Here is a 12,084-nt window from a genome sequence, read left to right as displayed (position 1 = left end):
GGCCGGGAGCCCCGCCGAAGGGGCGGAGGACAAAAGGGAAAGTGGGGCGAGCCGGCCAACTTCGCGGCGCGAGCCGAGCCGAGGCCGTCCGCTCCCGGCGCCTCTCCTGCGCCCCGCTGACCTTTCACTTTGTTCGGAATAGGATGGCACCGTTTTTCAGGAAAAGTTGGCCGGCCCGGCGCGCTTCTCCCCAGACAATGCTGCCCAGCCCTGGCGGCTGTCAGAAGCAGGAATGCACGACTTCAGTTTATTTCTAAACAAACTGCCTGAACAGGCTTTGGATATGAAAAGTTCCCATTCTCTTGTAAATGCCGTTTAGTCTTCCCTCTTGCTAGTTCTCAAGGATAGTTTGTTTCCTCGCTTGTAGCAGCACGGAAACCAAACTCTTGTGAGATGGACCACTAGCTTCCCACGGAAGGGCGAAGCAAGCAGGAGGAGGCACTGTGGCCGTGGCCCTGCCGAAATGGTGCGGCCTCCGGGCTGACATAAGGGACCAGTTTGGGGAAAAGTGATGATCTAAAAGTTTTTCTCCGAAAGTATTCCCATGCGTGGTAACAAATGCGGAGACGTCTAAAGATCAAAAAGCAGAGGTGTAGTAATGATCTGCTACAATAACCTGGTGCAAAGTCGTGGGTGGCCTTTTTATTTATTTTTTTCCTTCATTTTTGGGAGTGTTGATAGTAAACTGGGAGGGTGCAGGGGATTTGAAAAATTCAGTGGAAGGAGTACTAATTGAATTCCTACCATACTTCGAAGGAAGGTGTTAGAGTCTGGAACTAGTGGGTTAACTCTAAAAGTCACTTCCCGGTTTGTAGGAGAGAAGATGTGTAATGATTGATGATACATATTGAGTGCTTGCTGTGGCTCAGGGCACTGTGACTTGCTTACTTTGGGTAAGTTCTCTCATTTAGCTTTCTCTGCTCTGTACCCGGGTACTGTTATTTCCTGTTTAGCAGATGAGGAAAACAAGACTTAGAGGAGATTGCATGACTTGGCCCAGTCAGCTAGAGTACTCACACTTTTTTGGTGTCTGGCACATAGTAGGTTTTTAATAAATAATTGATGAGCAGGTGACCCCAGACGGCTCTCATTCCACAGGCAGCCTCGAATAGAGAGCTTGACTGAGCCGGTGGTAAGGACAGCCTCTGTTCCCTGAGCCCTTACCTGTGTCCAGCCCTGCTGGAGCGCCTCGTGTGAATTCTCTCACTGAAGCCAGGCAGCGACCTGCGGAAGGTCCTGGGACACTCCCGCCCGCAGGGGAGGAGACAGTGCGATCCGGGACTTCGGAGCTTAGGCCGGAGATGGACGCAGGTAGTTTGGCTCCGGAGCTTGTGTTTGCTTAGCAAGCAACTGTCTGTATTTTCGGTGGTCCTCCGTCAATAAAAGCTCTGGGTTTAGATTCATGATTTTAAGTGTTTATTATGGAGGTGCATCTTAGGGTAAGGGGCTTCCTGGACAGTGGGTAGGCACAGGATCATCTGTCGTCCCTAAATCTGGGCAGTGGTTACTGGATCAGGGTTGCCAAATGATTAGGCCAGCAAAGTGAACACTTGAAACTTACCAAATTGCATGTTTATTCTATTCTCTTGTCCTTGACCTAGAAAGAGAGTCACCACTTTTTCACGCTAAAGAATAGTGGAGTACATCCCCTGCCCCCATTTTGTTGATTAGTATGTGGGGGGGTCTTGGGATTTAATGTATATTCAGGATTGCCCAGGACCAGAGCACAGGGCAGTGCACTTGACATAAGACTTTTCGCAGGGATGTCACCTTTCAGCTGGAGGTTATCAGTAGATGAGGACTTCAGTTCTCTCATACTTTCTGTCCCTCATTTATAAAAATTAGAATTCTGGTTAGATTCACATCCAAAACACTCAGTGTGTTGAGGTCATTATTGTGCCACACTGAGCTGGGTAGTAAACTACAGTTGTATTTCTTTTTCTTTATCTTTTTCCTTTTTTTTAAATGTTTTATTTATTTTTGATACAGAGAGAGACAGAGCGTGAGAGGGGGAGGGTCAGAGAGAGAGGGAGACACAAAATCCGAAGCAGGCTCCAGGCTCTTAGCTAGCTGTCAGCACAGAGCCTGATGCGGGGCTCAAACCCATGAACGTGAGATCTGACCTGAGCCGAAGTTGGAGGCTTAACCGACTGAGCCACCCAGGCGCCCCATCTTTTTCCTTTTTAAAAGATTTTCTTTTTAAGTAACCTCTACACCTAGTGTGGGGCTTGAACTCACGACCCTGAGACTAAGAATCATGCTCCACTTGCTGAGCACCAGGCACCCTGCATTTCTTTCTTTTTTTTTTTTTTGTATATCCTGCAGCCTTTTTTCTTCCCTGGAGTTATTAATTGCCTTCTTTTTCATTTGTCTGGTTTCCTTTGAACCTCAGAATAACATTCTTGCACTTCCCATTCTGTAAAATGTTTCTCAGTTTTAAGTTTCCTCCCTTTAGTCCTGTCGGATCACTGTTCAGTTCCTTGGTGCTCCTGTGTCACCCTGCCCAGTTAGGAGGTGCTTGTTCTCTTGGCTTGGGGCACACTCTCATCCTGGAATTCTCCCTCTCAGTCTTCAGCACTGACCCCCTTTACCTGCGTCTCATGCCTCCCTTCTTTGTGTTTACTCCCTAATGGTGGTGGAACACATTCCCCAGTAGCTTCCCAGGGGTGTTTTGGGAGGCAGACTTTTTGGACTTGCACGTCTGAAAACATACTTATTCTATCACTGTAGTTAAAGAGTAAGTTTGGCTGGGTTTGGCATTCCAGATTGCAAATGATTTTTGGTTATCCCTCGAGTATCTTCTGGTTTTCAGTGTTGCTATTAAAAAGTCCAGTGTGTTTGTTATTCCTTTGTAACCATTATTCGCCCACCCAGTTTTTAGAATCATTGCATCCTTGATTTTTGTAATTTCTGTGATGTGCCTTAGTTGTAGCCTCTTTTCATTTATCATTCAGAGCATTAAGTAGCCCCAAATCTGGAGTTTGATGTCCTTTTGTTTCTAGGACATTTTGTATCATACATTTGAGATAGTTTATTTTCTACTATTCGGTTGAATGTTATAGTTCCTGTACTTAGTTTCCTGATTTTTAAAAGCTTTTTTTCTGGTCATGTCTTGATCTTTTTCTACCTTTTGGGAGTTTTTTTTTTTTTTTTAAATTTACATTAGAAAGAGACAGTGCGAACAGGGGAGGGTCAGAGAGAGGGAGATACAGAATCTGAGGCAGGCTCCAGGCTCTGAGCTAGCTGTCAGCACAGAGCACAAGAGGGCTCGAACCCACGAACCATGAGATCATGACCTGAGCTGAAGTTGGATGCTTAACCGACTGAGCCACCCAGGCGCCCCGGGAGTATTTTTGACTATTCTAATTCTTTTACTGAGTTTTAAACTTTTCTTTTCATATTTACGTGTTCTTTATTCTCTTTTCATTTTTTAATTACTTATATTCTTGTTTAATGTATACAGTGGCTGCTTAATTTTAGTTAAATGTCTTAGACTACAGTTAAAACTTTGTTCTTATATTTAGAGAGAGACAGCATGTGCAAATGGGGAAGGAGCACAGGGAGAGGCAGATTACATCCCAAGCGGGCTCCAGGCCGTTGGCCTGATGTGGGGCTCCATCCCACAAACTGTGAAACCATGACCCAAGCATAAATCAGGAGTCACGTGCTTAACCGACCGAGCCACCAAGGTGCCCCTTAAAATATATATTTTTTAAGTTTTAACTGTAGGGTTGCCTGGTGGCTCAGTTGGGTAAATGTCTGACTCTTGATTTGGTTTCCTCTCAGGTCATGATCATATGGTTTGTGGGATTGAGCCCCAGGTCAGGTCTGCACTGACCCCTTGGAGCCTGGTAGGGATGATCTCTCTCCCTCTCTGCCCCTCCCCTCCTCGTGCTCGCTCTCTCTCAAAATAAACTTAAAAAAATTAAAAAATTTATTTTAAAGGGCAGCTGGGTGGCTCAGTCGGTTGAGCTTCTGACTAAGGTTCAAGTGATGATCTTGTGGTTTGTGAGTTTGAGCCCTGTGTTGGGCTTTGTGCTGACATCTTGGATCCTAGAGCATGCTTCAGATTCAGTGTTTCCCTCTTGCTCTGCTCCTCCCTGCTCACTCACTTACTTGCTCTCTTTTTCTCAGAAAATAAATATTTAAAAAATTTGAAAAAAATTAAAAAAATTATCTTAAAATTACTGTTTCCGGATTTTTTTGTTACTGTTGCATTCCTCTTTGCTGTTGTGTTTTTTGATCTTTTTCTTTCTTTCTGGAAAGCTGCTTCCAATGTCTGGTGATCCTGGGCTGCTTATTCATCTTTAAGAGTAAAGTGCTAAAAATGGAGGGCTGAGTGTTTGGGGGGCTTGTGTACTTGGGGCTTCCGTGAAGGGTAACGACTGACTTTTTTGCTGGCTCTCCTCCAGATGTGCCTATACCCTGGTTTGGCTTCCGCAGAGAGGCCTGGTCCAGGCTCTTGCCTTGTTGCTGTTAAGCCGGCTTCTGGAGCTAGGTTAAAGGGCAAGCGGAGCGGAGGGTCTTCCCGGGGCTCAGCACATCGCCTTTCCCTAGTGTCCCTGCTCTGGGCCCGCTTTCCTCGAGTGCGGTACACTTCCGGTGGAGCTGTACAAGCCGGCCTCTGGTCTCTGCGGCCTCCAGTGAGGAGTTCTTGCCTGACTGTCGGAGGGGCCTGGAGGTCGAGTACTCTTTCTACATGGATTCTTAGACCCACACCCCTTTTTAGCCCAGGCATCACCCCCATCTTCTGAGCCTCCATGGTTCTCTGGGGTCAGCAGTAACCCCCGTAATTTAGGTTGCCCTTTCTGCTCTGTGTGGTGATTTAGCTCTTCTCCATCTTCCCATTCATGTGTTGTGTATGGGTTTCTGATGTCTCCTAGGTGGAGTTTACGTTTCTCTTTCCTGTTCTTGTCTCTGGTTGATTTTTGATAAGAGAAGGGGCTGGAAAGTGTCCTGCCATGTAGAAATGAGAAGCATTTATTATCAATCTTGAAGAGTGAGTTTTTATGCATACTAAAAGCATAGCTCTGTGCAAAGGGCTGCCTCTCTCAGGACCTTACTATGTGGTTTGTGTTTCTGGATTCATTACTGGGGAAGGTTCTGGAATCATAATAAAGGTTAGCAAGACCAATGGATGTGTCTTAGTCCTGATACTCAAAAGACATCTGTGGGTAGCTTAGTCATTGGAGATCTCACGTGTGATCCTTGCCAGAGTGGGGACCAGAGTCTTCGTTTTCTGCTTCCTGTCTTATCATAAAACAATTTTGTATGTTGGACCACATTATATTGAGTTTGTCTTTGAAAATAATTGAGCTTATAAGGGCCATATTTTGGGCTCTTTAAGGTGATTTAGTTGGTTAAGCTTTCGATTCTTGATTTTGGCTCAGGTCCTGATCTCATGGTTCATGATTTCGAGCCCCCACATCAGGCTCTGCGCTGACAGCACAGAGCCTGTTTGGAATCCTCTCTTTGCTCCTCTCCTGCTCGTGCGCATTCTCTCTCTTAAAGTAAATAAATAAACCTAAAAAAAAAAACAACCAAAAACAAGGGGTAGGGTTTTGAAAAGTCTGAAGGTGGTATTTCCTTTGAATGGTGTCTTTCTAGATCAGAGGTCACTTCCCTGATTGCATCACTTTCAGTTGATGTTATACTTAGAAGAGTCTTTGGACCGCTTTTTGCATCTCATTTTTACTTAATAGGTTTCTGTGTTCCTTCTTTCTTTCTTTTAGGGGGGGATGAGTGGCGGAGGGGGCAAAGAGAGGGGGGAGAGAGCAAGAGAATATCTTAATCAGTTTCCACACTTGGCACAGAGTCTGATGTGGGGCTCCATCCCAGACCCTGGGATCATGACCTAAGCTGAAATCAAGAGTCGGGTGCTCAGTCCGCTGAGCCACCCAGGCACCACAATAGGTTTGTAAGTTCTGATCAGAGTATATTTAAAACGCTTTTTCTAAGGGGTCTATCAGCATTTGTTGAGAACCTCTATTTATGAAGTGCCATTTCTAGGTATTGTATAAGAGAATATGAGTTTTTAAGATCAGCCCCTGATTCCACAAAATGTAAAAATGTGGTAGAGCAAATATTACCAAGCAGGAAATGAGATGGAATCGGTTAAAAGTACACAAGAAAAATCATCTGTTTTGGGAAAGGGTCCACGAGAAAGTTGGGTTAGCCCAGGTCTCAAAGGAGGCGAGGTGTGAGTCGGAAAACTGAGGCACACTATGTACATTAAAAAAAAAAAAAGTCATTTTTAACAAATTCAGGAAATTGGAACCTAAAAGTGCCAAATATTTGTCATCTGTTTTTTTCTGGTCTTTATGAATGCACATGCTCCTATTTAAAAGTGGCTCTAATCAGTGAGTATGTGCTGTTTTCGTTCTCTTTATTTGTATGTTATTTCCTGTGCATCCGTATCTTTAACATGTTTAATAGCCACTGGGCGTGTGTTGCAAGGATGCCCAGGTTTCCTAGATCATGAATTGGGTGAGTCCTCATCCTTCCGTACTGGGTGGAGTTACTAGGTCAGAAGGGGCAAGTGACACGAGGTGAGGCTGGAGACGCAGGGCGGGTCAAATGGGGTCTTGTTGCCTTGGTAACCAGTTGGTTTCCTAAGCACTGTAGACAGTCATTGAAGGGTTTTAGGCACAGAACGCTGTTTTGAATAGCCGACCCTGGTTGCTCCGTGGAGGGCGGGCTGGAGGAAGAAGGTCAGCAAGGAGGCAGGGGCGCTCGGGAGCAGGCTAGGGGCTCCTGACGCGGTGGAGGTGCAGAGGCCAGCGGATTGAGTCAAGGTGTGTGTGTATGTATGTATGTATATATATATATATATGTCAAATTTAATTTTTTTGTGTAGACAGTTAACATGGCTCAAATTTAAAAAGTATATATAAAGTGAAACTTTGCTCTCCTTTGTGCCCTGGCTACTCAGTTCTCTTGACAGGCCACCAGTATTATCATTATTGAGCCTGTATAAGTAGGTACATGTGTAGATATTTTAGATTGTTTTGTAACGAAACTTTTTCGAAGTTAGAAGTAGAGTTGGTGGTAGAGTGAGCCTTGTGTGCCTGTCGCCTGTTATCAACACTTACCTCCTCATGGACAGTCCCTACTCCATCTGTGAATGGGTTTTATCGGTGAATATTTCGGTTAATATAGATATTTCAGCCAACAAATATGCAGTTACTATTCTTTCTTTTTTTGTTGTTGTTGTTGATAAACATTTCTTATTTCATTTCAAATTATGAACAAAATATGGTCTATTCATTGCCCTGGATAGATTTCTCTTAAATCTTTATTTTTCTCTTGGCAGTTGTTTTGAAGATAATGGTTCATTTGTCCCAAAGCTTTCCATAACCTTGATTTTGGTGATTGCATTGCTGTGATGTCATTTAACATGTTCGTCTGTTCTCTGTATTTACTGTTGTTGGTATTTGGTATGTAAGGTCTGGAGCTGCGGCTTGCCAGTACGGTGGCCATCGTGCTGCTCTTGAGAAGTTGAAATGTGGTTATTGTGAATTGGGATGTGCTGTGAGGGCAAAAATCATACAGGATTTCGAAGACTTAGTGTGAAAAAGAGAACGTAAAATATCACATTAATACTTTAGAAAATAGTGATTGTATGTTGAGATACAACATTTTGGATATATTAGATTAAAGATTATTAAATAATTTGTGTTTCTAATTCCTTTTTGAAAAGTAATTTTTAACGTTTTATTTTTGAGAGACCGAGCATGAGTGGGGGAGGAGCAGAGAGAGAGGGAAGCACAGAATCTGAAGCAGGCTCCTTGCTCTGAGCTGTCAGCACAGAGACCGCCTCAGGGCTTGAACCATGAGATCGTGACCTGAGCGGAAGTCGGTCGGTCGCTTAACCGACTGAGCCACTCAGGCGCCCCTCTAATTCCTTTCTTTAAATGTGATTACTAGAAAGTATAAAATTCTCTGTGATGGCTCATGCTTGTGGCTCACATTCTCTCTCAGTTGGACAGTGCAGTGCTGCATCAGAGGTAGGTTTGTTTTTTTTTATGGCTTTTTTTTTCTCTTTTAGCCATTGCTTGCTTTTTAATGTTTGTTTATTTTTGAGAGAGAGCTTGTGTGCCAGGGAGGAGCAGAGAGAGAGGGAGAGGGAGACAGAGGGTCCAAAGCAGGCTCTGTCCTGACAGCAGACAGCCAGTGTGGGGCTCAAAATCGGGAACTGGGAGATACGACCTGAGCTGAAGTTTGAAGCTTAACCAACTTAGCCATGCAGGCACCCCTACGTTTGTCTTGTAAAAACATTTTTTTTTTTAGGAAGAATACTTTGTAACTAGTATTGAGGTTTTTAAAATTAGGTGTAATTAGTCTGGTCATCTTGCAGATGTTAACAATTATTGATATTTATTGCTCAGATTCATTAACTGCAAAATGGCAGTCTTCATTTATTATTTGGAGTCCTGGTACAAAAAAAGTGCTTGGTTACAGTGAAGTACAGCTCATGGGAAAGGAGAGATTTTTTTTTTTTGGTTGAAGTCTATTGACACAATATTACATTAGTTTCAATAGAGGGACAGTCTTGATATTACATGGAAAGCGCCTGACATTCTGTTGCTCCTAATAAGAGCTGCCTAAGAAAGGCCTAGAGGGCTCTCTGTCTTGTGTAGTTTGGAAATTTTTTGCTAGGCTGGTTGTTAAACTGATTTATGTCCTTGGAGTCTAGGTCTTCTCCTCTGTTGGATTCTGAGGCTGTGTGTACACTTAGAAAGTCTTGGTTGCTTGCTCATCCTTGGCCTGTGTTTTGTGAACTTCTTGAACACGAGAGCTAAACAAAATGCCAGCTGTGTGATGGCCGGTGGAAGGCCAAGGTCAAGTGTTCCTCCACCTCTGTGGCTCATTGGCTCTTCTTTTCCTTCTCTTACAGAGGTGGTCTGTTAGAATTTGCCATTATGGTTCTCTAATGTCGGTCCCCATACCTTAAACAGATTCAGTAACGCTAAGACATGTAGCCCAAACCTAAAGACAGTTTCTGGGAGGATTTTATTAACGTATGGCACATAATACAGAAAAATGCACTTTAGTGCATGGTTGACTCTTGATAAATACAGTACAATACAGTATTCTAAAGTGTTCTCCTTATGACTTTCTTAACATTTTTCTCTAATGTTATTTTATTGTAACAATACAGTATATGCTATACAAAATCTGTTAATTTACTCTTTATGTTCTTGGTAAGGCTTCTGCTAAACAGTAGGCTCTTAGTTAAGTTTTTGGGGAGTCGGAAGTTCTATGTGGATTTTCAAGTGCATTGGGGCTGGCCCCTGACCGTCTGCAGTATTCAAGTGTCGGCTGCACTGGAACATGGCATTCTGGGAATGAGATACAAGAGTTTTACTTCTTCCTTTCAAATATGGGTGCCTTCTATTTGTTTTCCTTTTCCTTGCCTGATTGCTGTTACTAGAACCTCCATTAAAAAGTTGAATGGAAGTAGTGAAAACAGCCCACCTGTCTAATTTCTATTTTTAGGGGAAAGCTTTCAGTCTTTTACCATCAGGAATGGTGTTAGCCGTGAGTTTTCATAGATGCCTTTTACCAGGTTGAGGAAGTTCCCTTTTGTCCCCCAGTTGAGCAGATTTTGTTTTTTTGTTTTTTTTTAATCAGAAGGGGATATTGGGTTTTAAGTACTTCTGCATCTGTTGAAGTGATCATGTGGTTTTGTCCCTTGTTCTGTTAATATGGTGTATTATGTTGATTTTCGTATGTTGAAACAACTCTTCTGTTTCTGCAGTAAATGTTTTGTCATGGTATCTGATCCTTTTCACATCTTGCTGCATTTGGTTCAGTAGTATTTTGTTGAGGATATTTGCATCTGAATTCATAAAGAATATTATATTGGTCTGTAGTTTTTCTTTTTTGTTGATGTCTTTGAGTGTTTGGTGTCATGGTAATATTGGCTCTCCGAGTTGGGAAGTATCTGTTTTTTGATGTTTGTGAAGGATTGGTGTGATTTGTTCTTTAAATGTTTGGTAGAATTCACCTGTGAAGCAGTTTGGTCCTGGGCGTCTCTTTGTTGGAAGTCTTTCCATTATTAATTAAAAGAAATTTTTTTAAATACTTATTTTTGGGCGGGAGAGAGAGAAGAAAAGAGGAGAAGAGAGAAACAGACAGACAGGGGCAGAGCGAGAGAGGGAGATACGGAATCTGAAGCAGGCCCCAGGCTGTGAGCTGCCAGCACAGACCCTGGTGTGGAGCTCGACCCGTGAACTGCAAGATCACCACCTGAGCTGAAGTCAGACACGTAACTGAATGAGCCCCCCAGGCGCCCTTCATTATTAATTTCTTTACTTGTTATAGGTATTCAGGGTTTATATTCTTAGGTTATTTTTGATGTTTTATGTCTTTCTAGGAATTTGTTCATTTCACCTACTTTATTGGTTTACAGTTACTGATACTATTCCCTTATAATTCTCTCTCTGTCTTCTAGAGGGTGAATAGTAATATTCCCTCTTTCATTTCTGATATTAGTAATTTGGGTCTTCTTTTCTTTTCTTCTCTTTTTGGTCTGTTTAGTCAAAGTTTTATGTTAGGTTGAAGTTTCAAAGAAGTAACTTTTCATTTTGTTGATGTTCTCTATATTTTATTCTCTTTTATTTCCACTCTCATCTTTATTTATTTACTTTCTCTGCTTGGTTTGGGTTTAATTTGCCTTTTTCCTAGTTTTTTAAGGTAGAACCTTAGGATCTCCGTTTGAGTTCTTCTCTCTCTTCTGATTGATATAGGAATTTAAAGCTATACATTTCCCTCAAAGCACTTTTTAATTTGTATTATGGTTGATTTGTGTCCCCCAAAAAGATATGTTGAAGTGCTGTCCTCCCACCCCCAGTACCTCAAAATGTGACCTTATTTGTAAGTGGGGTCATTATAGATGAGCTCACACGGGGTTCAGAACAGCCTGACCCCCAGTACGAGGTGACCTGTGCCAGCATGAGGGAGGAGTGCTTTGTGAGGACAGGCTTGCCTGGAAGGCACCTACAGGCTGCGGGGCACTGAGGACTTCCTGTGAGTACCTGCGAGCTGGAGACACCAGAAAACGCCTGGAGCCTTCAGAGAGCGCGGCTTGGCTGGCACCTTGATTTTGGCTGTCTGGCTTCCAGATTTGTGAGACCCTGAATTTATGTTGTTTTAATTTACCCGGTTATGATATTCTTTTATGGCAGCCCTAGAAAACGGAAACAACTCCCTGCCTATAAATTTTGGTATGTTGTATTTTCATTTTTGTTTTCAGTACAAAATATTTTCTGTTTTCCCTTGATATCTTTGACTCATGGATGATTATTTGTTTCTTTTTATTTTTTCTAATGTTTTATTTATTTTTTAAGAGAGAGAGAGTGAGCGCAGGCTGGGGAAGGGGCAGAGGGGGAGAGAGAGCCTCATGCAAGCTCCAGGTTCAGTGTGGGATCCAACACAGGGCTTGGTCTCAACGGTGAGATCATGATCTGAGCTGAAATCTTGAGTCAGACACTTAACTGACTGTACCATTCAGGCGTCCCTGTTTCTTTTTCTTTTTCTTTTTTTAGAGAGAGTGAGTGCATGTCCATGGAGAGGGAGTAGAGGGGGAGAGAGAGAGAGACAATTTTAAGCAGGTTTCATGCTCAGAGCTGAGCCCGACGCAGGGCTCGAGTCCCACAACCCTTGGATTATGACCTGAGCCAAAAGCAAGAGTCAGATGCTCAACCTGTTGAGCCACCCAGGTACCCTGCCCCTGTTTTTTAAATTTTTTTTTTTTTTAAGTAAGGTCTATGCCCATGATGGGGCTTGAATTCATGACCCTGAGATTCATAGTCACGTGCTCTATCAACTGAGCCAGCCAGGAGCTCCGACCCATGGAATATTTAGAAATATGTTTAATTTCCAAGTTTGTAGGTGTTTCCTCGATTTCCCTATTTTGTTGGTTTTTTAATATACTTCTGTTACAGTCAGAAGACATGCTTTAATTTCATTTTGTTTCAGTTAATTTCTTAAAAATGGCTCAGGTTATTTTCTGTCTTGAAGAGTGTTTGTTGCGTGTCTGAACAGAATGTGTGCTGTGCAGTCCTCGGGTCGGCGTGTGAG

The 12,084-nt window shown here is 42.9% G+C and overlaps 1 protein-coding gene across 8 annotated transcripts in view; it reads left to right on the top strand.

Moving 5' to 3' along the window:
- The first annotated feature begins 532 nt into the window (after window positions 1–532).
- Window positions 533–12,084, top strand: part of EHMT1 (euchromatic histone lysine methyltransferase 1) — a 138,622-nt gene continuing 127,070 nt past the window's right edge. For 5 of the 8 annotated variants that reach the window (XM_029920817.1, XM_029920820.1, XM_029920819.1 and 2 more), the window contains exon 1: window positions 552–893. The gene's annotated coding sequence lies outside the window, so the exon portion shown is untranslated. Of the gene's footprint in view, window positions 894–12,084 lie in introns of all 8 variants that reach the window. The other 3 variants (XM_029920823.1, XM_029920818.1, XM_029920822.1) reach the window with 3 other exon arrangements.

Source organism: Suricata suricatta, chromosome 13 (assembly GCF_006229205.1).
Source record: "Suricata suricatta isolate VVHF042 chromosome 13, meerkat_22Aug2017_6uvM2_HiC, whole genome shotgun sequence".
Lineage (NCBI taxonomy): Eukaryota > Metazoa > Chordata > Mammalia > Carnivora > Herpestidae > Suricata > Suricata suricatta.
Note: the sequence above shows the minus strand (reverse complement) of the source record. Positions and strands in the feature narration are given on the sequence as shown.